This window comes from Schistocerca americana, unplaced genomic scaffold (genome assembly GCF_021461395.2).
Source record: "Schistocerca americana isolate TAMUIC-IGC-003095 unplaced genomic scaffold, iqSchAmer2.1 HiC_scaffold_375, whole genome shotgun sequence".
Taxonomy (NCBI): Eukaryota; Metazoa; Arthropoda; class Insecta; order Orthoptera; family Acrididae; genus Schistocerca; species Schistocerca americana.
The window spans coordinates 77,501-87,500 of NW_025726099.1; the positions used below are offsets into that span (position 1 = coordinate 77,501).

The 10,000-nt window shown below is 56.9% G+C and overlaps 2 non-coding genes and 1 pseudogene across 2 annotated transcripts; all 3 read right to left on the reverse strand.

Annotated features, from left to right (window-relative positions):
• LOC124581832 overlaps window positions 1-3,973 on the reverse strand; it is a 7,244-nt pseudogene extending 3,271 nt beyond the window's left edge.
• Window positions 3,974-4,163: 190 nt separating this feature from the next.
• Window positions 4,164-4,319, reverse strand: LOC124581803. The gene has a single exon (XR_006973479.1). It is a non-coding gene; the product is annotated as a 5.8S ribosomal RNA (ribosomal RNA).
• Window positions 4,320-4,671: 352 nt separating this feature from the next.
• On the reverse strand, window positions 4,672-6,510 carry LOC124581817. Its single transcript, XR_006973492.1, has one exon. It is a non-coding gene; the product is annotated as a small subunit ribosomal RNA (ribosomal RNA).
• Window positions 6,511-10,000: the final 3,490 nt, after the last annotated feature.

Consider the following 10,000-nt stretch of genomic DNA (forward strand, 5'->3'; position numbering starts at 1 on the left):
AGGGACGCCAAGTACAGCGAACCGGCGGCCCTCCGCGCCTGAGTCATCGCCAGATCCAGGATAAAGGTGTTATGAAGCATCCCATCCTGAGGGATGAAAGCCCGCTGACGACCATCCAAAGTGCAGAAGCGCATAAGGCGGCCAACCAGAACCTTGTGGAAGGCTCTGGTTAGCACCGAGCACACTGTAATCGGACGGAAGTCAGCAGGGGATGCTGCGGCGGTCCTCTTGGGGAGCAGGGTGGTCCTGGCCTGAAGGAGACGGGATGGAAGGGAACGGGAAAGGAGAAGGATATTCAGGATTTTAAGTAAAACCTCCCGGGGAAGGCGACGTAATTGGGCCGGTGTAAGACCATCCGGGCCTGCAGCGGAGCTTCGAGGTGGTAGGGCAGTAGCCGCTTCTTCCGCAGTGATGGGAGCCCATAGTTTGTAGAAGGGTACCATCTTTGAGAACGGCAACAGCCTGTCGGACAGGCCCTCACCCCGGGGGGAGGCCGAGACCTGACACGAGGTGGGGCAAAGAGGTCTGTCCAATACTCAATCAGCCCCGGGATGGACGGGGGCTGATGCAGAAGAGTGCCCTCAAGGAGCCCGTTGATACAACCGTGCCGGATTTTTTCTTGAAGGCACCGCTGGGACCACCTGCATATTCCCACCTTCGTCGAGCACGCTTCCGCTCTGGATGCTGTTGAATCCGTATGTTTGCAGCTTGATGGACAGCTGGTTTCCATGCTCCCTAACTCATCCAAAGCAGGTAGCAACAATTTGCTCGGATAGTGTCCCCGGCTAGTGGTAGGACCAAGAGCCAGAAGAGCGTCAAGAGAGCGAAATCGGCGGCCCGATGGAGGGAGTTCAGAAACAAAGGACCAGATGGCAAGGTCAACGCTATCCCCCTGAGGTGGAACGTGTGGTACAGGGGATCCATCACCAGGCTCAGCCGCAGCGTCATGAGAACCATGAGCACTACTGGGGAGCTCGGCGACAAACCTTGCCACCATGTCCCGATAGGACTTCGTCCTACGCTGGCACTTGATGGACTCCAGCGTTCGAGCAGGAAGAGAGTCATAGTTACTCCCGCCGTTTACCCGCGCTTGCTTGAATTTCTTCACGTTGACATTCAGAGCACTGGGCAGAAATCACATTGCGTCAAACACCCGCTAGGGCCATCGCAATGCTTTGTTTTAATTAGACAGTCGGATTCCCCCAGTCCGTGCCAGTTCTGAGTTTGATCGTTGAAATGGCGGCCGAAGAGAATCCGCGCACCCCGCGCGCCCCCGGAGGAGCAACGCTAAGGCGGACGCGGCCTCTCGCAGCAAGGAAGATCCGTGGGAGGCCAAGGCACGGGACCGAGCTACGGATCCTGCACGCAGGTTGAAGCACCGGGGCACGAACGCCGCGCAGGCGCGCGCATCCTGCACCCGCCGGCCAGCACGAGGCCAACCAACGGCGAGAGCAGACCACGCCCCTCGCTAAAACGCCCGCGCTTACCGGCACCCCTACGGCACTCACCTCGCCCAGGCCCGGCACGTTAGCGCTGACCCACTTCCCGACCAAGCCCGACACGCCCCCGATCCTCAGAGCCAATCCTTATCCCGAAGTTACGGATCCAATTTGCCGACTTCCTTACCTACATTATTCTATCGACTAGAGGCTCTTCACCTTGGAGACCTGCTGCGGATATGGGTACGAACCGGCGCGACACCTCCACCGTGGCCCTCTCCCGGATTTTCAAGGTCCGAGGGGAAGATCGGGACACCGCCGCAACTGCGGTGCTCTTCGCGTTCCAAACCCTATCTCCCTGCTAGAGGATTCCAGGGAACTCGAACGCTCATGCAGAAAAGAAAACTCTTCCCCGATCTCCCGACGGCGTCTCCGGGTCCTTTTGGGTTACCCCGACGAGCATCTCTAAAAGAGGGGCCCGACTTGTATCGGTTCCGCTGCCGGGTTCCGGAATAGGAACCGGATTCCCTTTCGCCCAACGGGGGCCAGCACAAAGTGCATCATGCTATGACGGCCCCCATCAACATCGGATTTCTCCTAGGGCTTAGGATCGACTGACTCGTGTGCAACGGCTGTTCACACGAAACCCTTCTCCGCGTCAGCCCTCCAGGGCCTCTCGCTGGAGTTATTTGCTACTACCACCAAGATCTGCACCGACGGCGGCTCCAGGCAGGCTCACGCCCAGACCCTTCTGCGCCCACCGCCGCGACCCTCCTACCTCGTCAGGGCTTCGCGGCCGGCCGCAAGGACAGGCCATGACTGCCAGACTGACGGCCGAGTATAGGCACGACGCTTCAGCGGCCATCCATTTTCAGGGCTAGCTTGCTTCGGCAGGTGAGTTGTCTACACACCTCCTTAGCGGATTCCGACTTCCATGGCCACCGTCCTGCTGTCTTAAGCAACCAACGCCTTTCATGGTTTCCCATGAGCGTCGATTCGGGCGCCTTAACTCGGCGTTTGGTTCATCCCACAGCGCCAGTTCTGCCTTACCAAAAGTGGCCCACTTGGCACTCCGATCCGAGTCGTTTGCTCGCGGCTTCAGCATATCAAGCAAGCCGGAGATCTCACCCATTTAAAGTTTGAGAATAGGTTGAGGTCGTTTCGGCCCCAAGGCCTCTAATCATTCGCTTTACCGAGTTGAGACTCGTACGAGCACCAGCTATCCTGAGGGAAACTTCGGAGGGAACCAGCTACTAGATGGTTCGATTAGTCTTTCGCCCCTATACCCAGCTCCGACGATCGATTTGCCACGTCAGAATCGCTACGGACCTCCATCAGGGTTTTCCCCTGACTTCGTCCTGGCCAGAGCATAGTTCACCATCTTTCGGGTCCCAACGTGTACGCTCTAGGTGCGCCTCACCTCGCAATGAGGACGAGACGCCCCGGGAGTGCGGAGGCCGCCGCCCCGTGAAGGGCGGGGAAGCCCCCATCCTCCCTCGGCCCGCGCAAGGCGAGGACCTTCACTTTCATTACGCCCTTTAGGTTTCGTAACAGGCCCAATGACTCGCGCACATGTTAGACTCCTTGGTCCGTGTTTCAAGACGGGTCGTGAAATTGTCCAAAGCTGAAAGCGCCGCTGACGGGAGCGATTATTCCGCCCGAGAGCATCCCGAGCCAACAGCGGCGCGGGTCCGGGGCCGGGCCAGGTAGGTCCGTCATCCGGGAAGAACCGCGCGCGCTTGCCCGGGAGCCCGAGGCGCCCCAAAGGGGCGAATCGACTCCTCCAGATATACCGCCGGGCAGCCAGCCAGGACACCGGGGCTCTGCCCAACAGACGCGAACCGAGGCCCGCGGAAGGACAGGCTGCGCACCCGGGCCGTAGGCCGGCACCCAGCGGGTCGCGACGTCCTACTAGGGGAGAAGTGCGGCCCACCGCACACCGGAACGGCCCCACCCCGCGGCGAGTGGAAAGGCAACCGGACACGACCCCGCCGCGGATTGCTCCGCGCGGGCGGGCAGGCCCATCTGCCGAGGGCGGAGGCCAGTGGCCGGATGGGCGTGAATCTCACCCGTTCGACCTTTCGGACTTCTCACGTTTACCCCAGAACGGTTTCACGTACTTTTGAACTCTCTCTTCAAAGTTCTTTTCAACTTTCCCTCACGGTACTTGTTCGCTATCGGTCTCGTGGTCATATTTAGTCTCAGATGGAGTTTACCACCCACTTGGAGCTGCACTCTCAAGCAACCCGACTCGAAGGAGAGGTCCCGCCGACGCTCGCAACCGGCCGCTACGGGCCTGGCACCCTCTACGGGCCGTGGCCTCATTCAAGTTGGACTTGGGCTCGGCGGCGAGGCGTCGGGGTAGTGGACCCTCCCCAAACACCACATGCCACGACAGGCGGCAGCCTGCGGGGTTCGGTGCTGGACTCTTCCCTGTTCGCTCGCCGCTACTGGGGGAATCCTTGTTAGTATCTTTTCCTCCGCCTTAGTAATATGCTTAAATTCAGCGGGTAGTCTCGCCTGCTCTGAGGTCGTTGTACGAGGTGTCGCACGCCACACCGCCAGCCGGCTGTGCACGCTACCGAGTAAGTACCGGTATGCGAACCGCCAGGCGACGGGCGCGCATCGCACGTTTAAGGAAGGCGCGGCCGGCCCCACAGGCGGCCGCGAACGCTCCCAGGTCTGCGAAGCGGGGCAAACGCCGCGCGCTTCAGTATACGTAGCCGACCCTCAGCCAGACGTGGCCCGGGAACGGAATCCATTGGACCGCAATGTGCGTTCGAAACGTCGATGTTCATGTGTCCTGCAGTTCACATGTCGACGCGCAATTTGCTGCGTTCTTCATCGACCCACGAGCCGAGTGATCCACCGTCCTGGGTGATCTTTTCTTAGTTTCCACTGTCTCTTTCAAGACAGTTGCATAGGCGGGACGTAGGCGTGTGGCGGCCCCTGTTCAAGCGTTCTGTGTCCAACAGCCTCACGGCCGATGGGCGTCGTACGGCTCCACACCGGAGCGGACAGGCAGTCGGGCGAACGTCATTCAAAACCGGCGCCAGGCGCCAGGTGCCGCAGGCCAGCCGCTCCAGCGCTTCAGCGCTCGTACCACACAACAATTGGCGTTAGTTTTGAGAAGCACGCGTGGTTCCGCACGCGGCGCACGGCTACTGCGAGCCGTACAGGTAGCGTGTTGCGCGACACGACACGCACATCGAAAGACATGCAGTCTAGTCGGTAATGATCCTCCGCAGGTTCACCTACGGAAACCTTGTTACGACTTTTACTTCCTCTAAATGATCAAGTTTGGTCATCTTTCCGGTAGCATCGGCAACGACAGAGTCAATGCCGCGTACCAGTCCGAAGACCTCACTAAATCATTCAATCGGTAGTAGCGACGGGCGGTGTGTACAAAGGGCAGGGACGTAATCAACGCGAGCTTATGACTCGCGCTTACTGGGAATTCCTCGTTCATGGGGAACAATTGCAAGCCCCAATCCCTAGCACGAAGGAGGTTCAGCGGGTTACCCCGACCTTTCGGCCTAGGAAGACACGCTGATACCTTCAGTGTAGCGCGCGTGCGGCCCAGAACATCTAAGGGCATCACAGACCTGTTATTGCTCAATCTCGTGCGGCTAGAAGCCGCCTGTCCCTCTAAGAAGAAAAGTAATTCGCTGACAGCACGAAGGATGTCACGCGACTAGTTAGCAGGCTAGAGTCTCGTTCGTTATCGGAATTAACCAGACAAATCGCTCCACCAACTAAGAACGGCCATGCACCACCACCCACCGAATCAAGAAAGAGCTATCAATCTGTCAATCCTTCCGGTGTCCGGGCCTGGTGAGGTTTCCCGTGTTGAGTCAAATTAAGCCGCAGGCTCCACTCCTGGTGGTGCCCTTCCGTACAATTCCTTTAAGTTTCAGCTTTGCAACCATACTTCCCCCGGAACCCAAAAGCTTTGGTTTCCCGGAGGCTGCCCGCCGAGTCATCGGAGGAACTGCGGCGGATCGCTGGCTGGCATCGTTTATGGTTAGAACTAGGGCGGTATCTGATCGCCTTCGAACCTCTAACTTTCGTTCTTGATTAATGAAAACATACTTGGCAAAATGCTTTCGCTTCTGTTCGTCTTGCGACGATCCAAGAATTTCACCTCTATACGTCGCAATACGAATGCCCCCGCCTGTCCCTATTAATCATTACCTCGGGTTCCGAAAACCAAACAAAATAGAACCGAGGTCCTATTCCATTATTCCATGCACACAGTATTCAGGCGGGCTTGCCTGCTTTAAGCACTCTAATTTGTTCAAAGTAAACGTGCGGCCCACCGAGACACTCACTCAAGAGCACCCTGGTAGGATTGCAACGGGGTCCGCCTCGGGACGCACGAGCACGCACGAGGCGCGTCGCACGCCTTCAGCTCGCCCCACCGTACGAGCTTTTTAACCGCAACAACTTTAATATACGCTATTGGAGCTGGAATTACCGCGGCTGCTGGCACCAGACTTGCCCTCCAATAGATACTCGTTAAAGGATTTAAAGTGTACTCATTCCGATTACGGGGCCTCGGATGAGTCCCGTATCGTTATTTTTCGTCACTACCTCCCCGTGCCGGGAGTGGGTAATTTGCGCGCCTGCTGCCTTCCTTGGATGTGGTAGCCGTTTCTCAGGCTCCCTCTCCGGAATCGAACCCTGATTCCCCGTTACCCGTTACAACCATGGTAGGCGCAGAACCTACCATCGACAGTTGATAAGGCAGACATTTGAAAGATGCGTCGCCGGTACGAGGACCGTGCGATCAGCCCAAAGTTATTCAGAGTCACCAAGGCAAACGGACCGGACGAGCCGACCGATTGGTTTTGATCTAATAAAAGCGTCCCTTCCATCTCTGGTCGGGACTCTGTTTGCATGTATTAGCTCTAGAATTACCACAGTTATCCAAGTAACGTGGGTACGATCTAAGGAACCATAACTGATTTAATGAGCCATTCGCGGTTTCACCTTAATGCGGCTTGTACTGAGACATGCATGGCTTAATCTTTGAGACAAGCATATGACTACTGGCAGGATCAACCAGGGAGCTGCGTCAACTAGAGCTGAGCAGCCGGCCGCCCGGGAGTGTGTCCCGGGGGCCCGCGCGAACACGCAAGCGTCCGCTCAATTATTCTGCAAACAGGAGGAGGCTGAGCTCCCCTGCACAATACACCTCGAAACCCTCTCAGGTCCCGGCGGCGCGCAGCGCCGTCCTAAGTACTTGGTCGGGTTCGAGAGAGGCGCAATCGCCCGGAGTTTGGCGAGTAGACGCTTTAGGTGCGACCACCCGTGCTCCCAACTGAGCTTGCCGCTGCCGACAGAGGCCCGGGAGCGTGCTGTCGTGGCATTGCCGGCGGGAGACAACACGCGCCACCTACGGTGGCCGGCAGCTCCAACGCCAGCGCCACAGAAGGACAAAAGCCCCACTTGGGTGCCGAAGCGAACGCGCCAACACGTCCGCACAGCTGCGATACAAACCACCTGCGAGAACCGCAGAGGCGACCGAGCAGCAGACGGCGTCGCGGCGCCGAGCGCCGGGCGGCGGCGCATCCTCAGCGCACACAGTCCTCAATCGGACCAGCACACTGCAGATGTCCACCGCGCTTCGCACCGGGCCCGCGAGGACCTACTTTGGCCGCACGGCGCCGCGTGCAGGGTGCGCCGGCGCGCAGCTGCGCCGCCTGCCGCCTCCGTCGGCCGGCGCGCCTGCCACTGGCCGCCCCCACCAGCCGGCTGTAGCGCGTGCGCCCACGCACCGCGCGGCCAGCACGCCGGGAGGCCCCCCCTCACCGGCCGGGGACGGTCCCACCCAGCCACCGCCGCGTATCGCTTCACACCCACATGCCATTCACGTTCGTGGGCATGGTGGGTATCGCTGAAACAACCGGTTGGTAGCTCAACCGATCGTCGCCATCACTGATTCACCTCTAGCGAGAACAACCGCACCACAACGGTTTACCAGTTGTTCATTTGCGTAACGTCACCAGCAAACGTAGACGTCCATCGCCATTTGCAAATTCAACGATTGTTGCATGCCTGTGTCAGGTGTCACGACACACTATGTCTGCCCACATACACGCAACAACATGTGCACGCTTCGCGAACACGTGGAAGGTGGCCCCCGTACGTATGCGATGTCCATTGCGCGAACGACTGTCAACCGGCCTCTGTCGCATGTCGCAGATGTGGAACGCAGTGCACCATGCTATCACGGTGAGTGAGAAGAGACGACTACGTCTGACAACACGCGCCACTACATCAACAGACGGCTCATGCTGATCGCCATCCACGGCATACCATACTGCAATCCAGCTCTTATAGGGAGACGACACGTAGCTGAGTGCACAATATTTGGACCGTATGGTTCGCCGTTGTTGGCGCAGTCGTGGTACGGTCACACATGTACCACGATGTATCATTCAGTACATGAGGACCAATGTGCAGTACAGTGTGTGATTTGGACGTACAACATCAGCGGACAGTTGACACAAGCCGTACCACAACGTAGGCTGTGCTTCGCCATGCGAATGCCAATGAACAACTGCGAAGGGCATTGAGCATGTACGTCCTGCTGCCATCCGCATTACAGTGTATAGCTGCAAGGTGTTTAACATGAAGCGATACTCTGGGGACCGGGCAGTGCGGGTAGCAAACTATATTGCGGGGGTTGCAGTTAGGCAACACTACACTAATTTAACGCGTCGTATGACAATTACAGAGCAGGTTAAGGCCCAACGTGTGTTGGGTTAAGGCCCAACGTGTGTTGGGTTAAGGCCCAACGTGTGTTGGGTTAAGGCCCAACGTGTGTTGGGTTAAGGCCCAACGTGTGTTGGGTTAAGGCCCAACGTGTGTTGGGTTAAGGCCCAACGTGTGTTGGGTTAAGGCCCAACGTGTGTTGGGTTAAGGCCCAACGTGTGTTGGGTTAAGGCCCAACGTGTGTTGGGTTAAGGCCCAACGTGTGTTGGGTTAAGGCCCAACGTGTGTTGGGTTAAGGCCCAACGTGTGTTGGGTTAAGGCCCAACGTGTGTTGGGTTAAGGCCCAACGTGTGTTGGGTTAAGGCCCAACGTGTGTTGGGTTAAGGCCCAACGTGTGTTGGGTTAAGGCCCAACGTGTGTTGGGTTAAGGCCCAACGTGTGTTGGGTTAAGGCCCAACGTGTGTTGGGTTAAGGCCCAACGTGTGTTGGGTTAAGGCCCAACGTGTGTTGGGTTAAGGCCCAACGTGTGTTGGGTTAAGGCCCAACGTGTGTTGGGTTAAGGCCCAACGCGGGTTGGGTTAAGGCGCAACGCGGGTTAGGTTAAGGCGCAACGCGGGTTAGGTTAAGGCGCAACGCGGGTTAGGTTAAGGCGCAACGCGGGTTAGGTTAAGGCGCAACGCGGGTTAGGTTAAGGCGCAACGCGGGTTAGGTTAAGGCGCAACGCGGGTTAGGTTAAGGCGCAACGCGGGTTACGTTAAGGCGCAACGCGGGTTACGTTAAGGCGCAACGCGGGTTACGTTAAGGCGCAACGCGGGTTACGTTAAGGCGCAATATAGGTTAGGTTAAGGCGCAATATAGGTTAGGTTAAGGCGCAATATAGGTTAGTTAAGGCGCAATACGGGTTAGGTTAAGGCGCAATACGGGTTAGGTTAAGGCGCAATACGGGTTAGGTTAAGGCGCAATACGGGTTAGGTTAAGGCACAATACGGGTTAGGACTTAAGGCACAATACGGGTTAGGTTAAGGCACAATACGGGTTAGGTTAAGGCACAATACGGGTTAGGTTAAGGCACAATACGGGTTAGGTTAAGGCACAAATACGGGTTAGGTTAAGGCACAATACGGGTTAGGTTAAGGCACAATACGGGTTAGGTTAAGGGCACAATACGGGTTAGGTTAAGGCACAATAGCGGTTAGGTTAAGCACAATACGGGTTAGGTTAAGGCACAATACGGGTTAGGTTAAGGTACAATACGGGTTAGGTTAAGGTACAATACGGGTTAGGTTAAGGTACAATACGGGTTAGGTTAAGGTACAATACGGGTTAGGTTAAGGTACAATACGGGTTAGGTTAAGGTACAATACGGGTTAGGTTAAGGTACAATACGGGTTAGGTTAAGGTACAATACGGGTTAGGTTAAGGTACAATACGGGTTAGGTTAAGGTACAATACGGGTTAGGTTAAGGTACACATTGTTGTAAGGAAAGGTGTTTTGGGGGGGGGGGGGGGGCCGGTTTGTTGATTGTGATTATCGTAAGTAAATGACTGCGGCATCATCTGATTTGCCACGTCAGGGTGCACCTTTGGCTCATAACAGGCGGCGCTCTGATTCCATGCTTTGTGGCAGACCTGTGTCTTTCATTCCTGCCATTGTTTGTGTGGTGTGACAGGAGGCAGTATTGTGATGTTGGGTGCACCCCTGTGTAGGACATGTGTGGGTGTTGGTGGCTTAGCTGAGCAATGGTGGTTGTCGGAAGGGTGAGATATTCTGTTTTGTGAGTGGACCTCCGGTCTGGTTATGATAGTGTGGAATGTCTAATGTGGCAGAGAGGGATGCACTG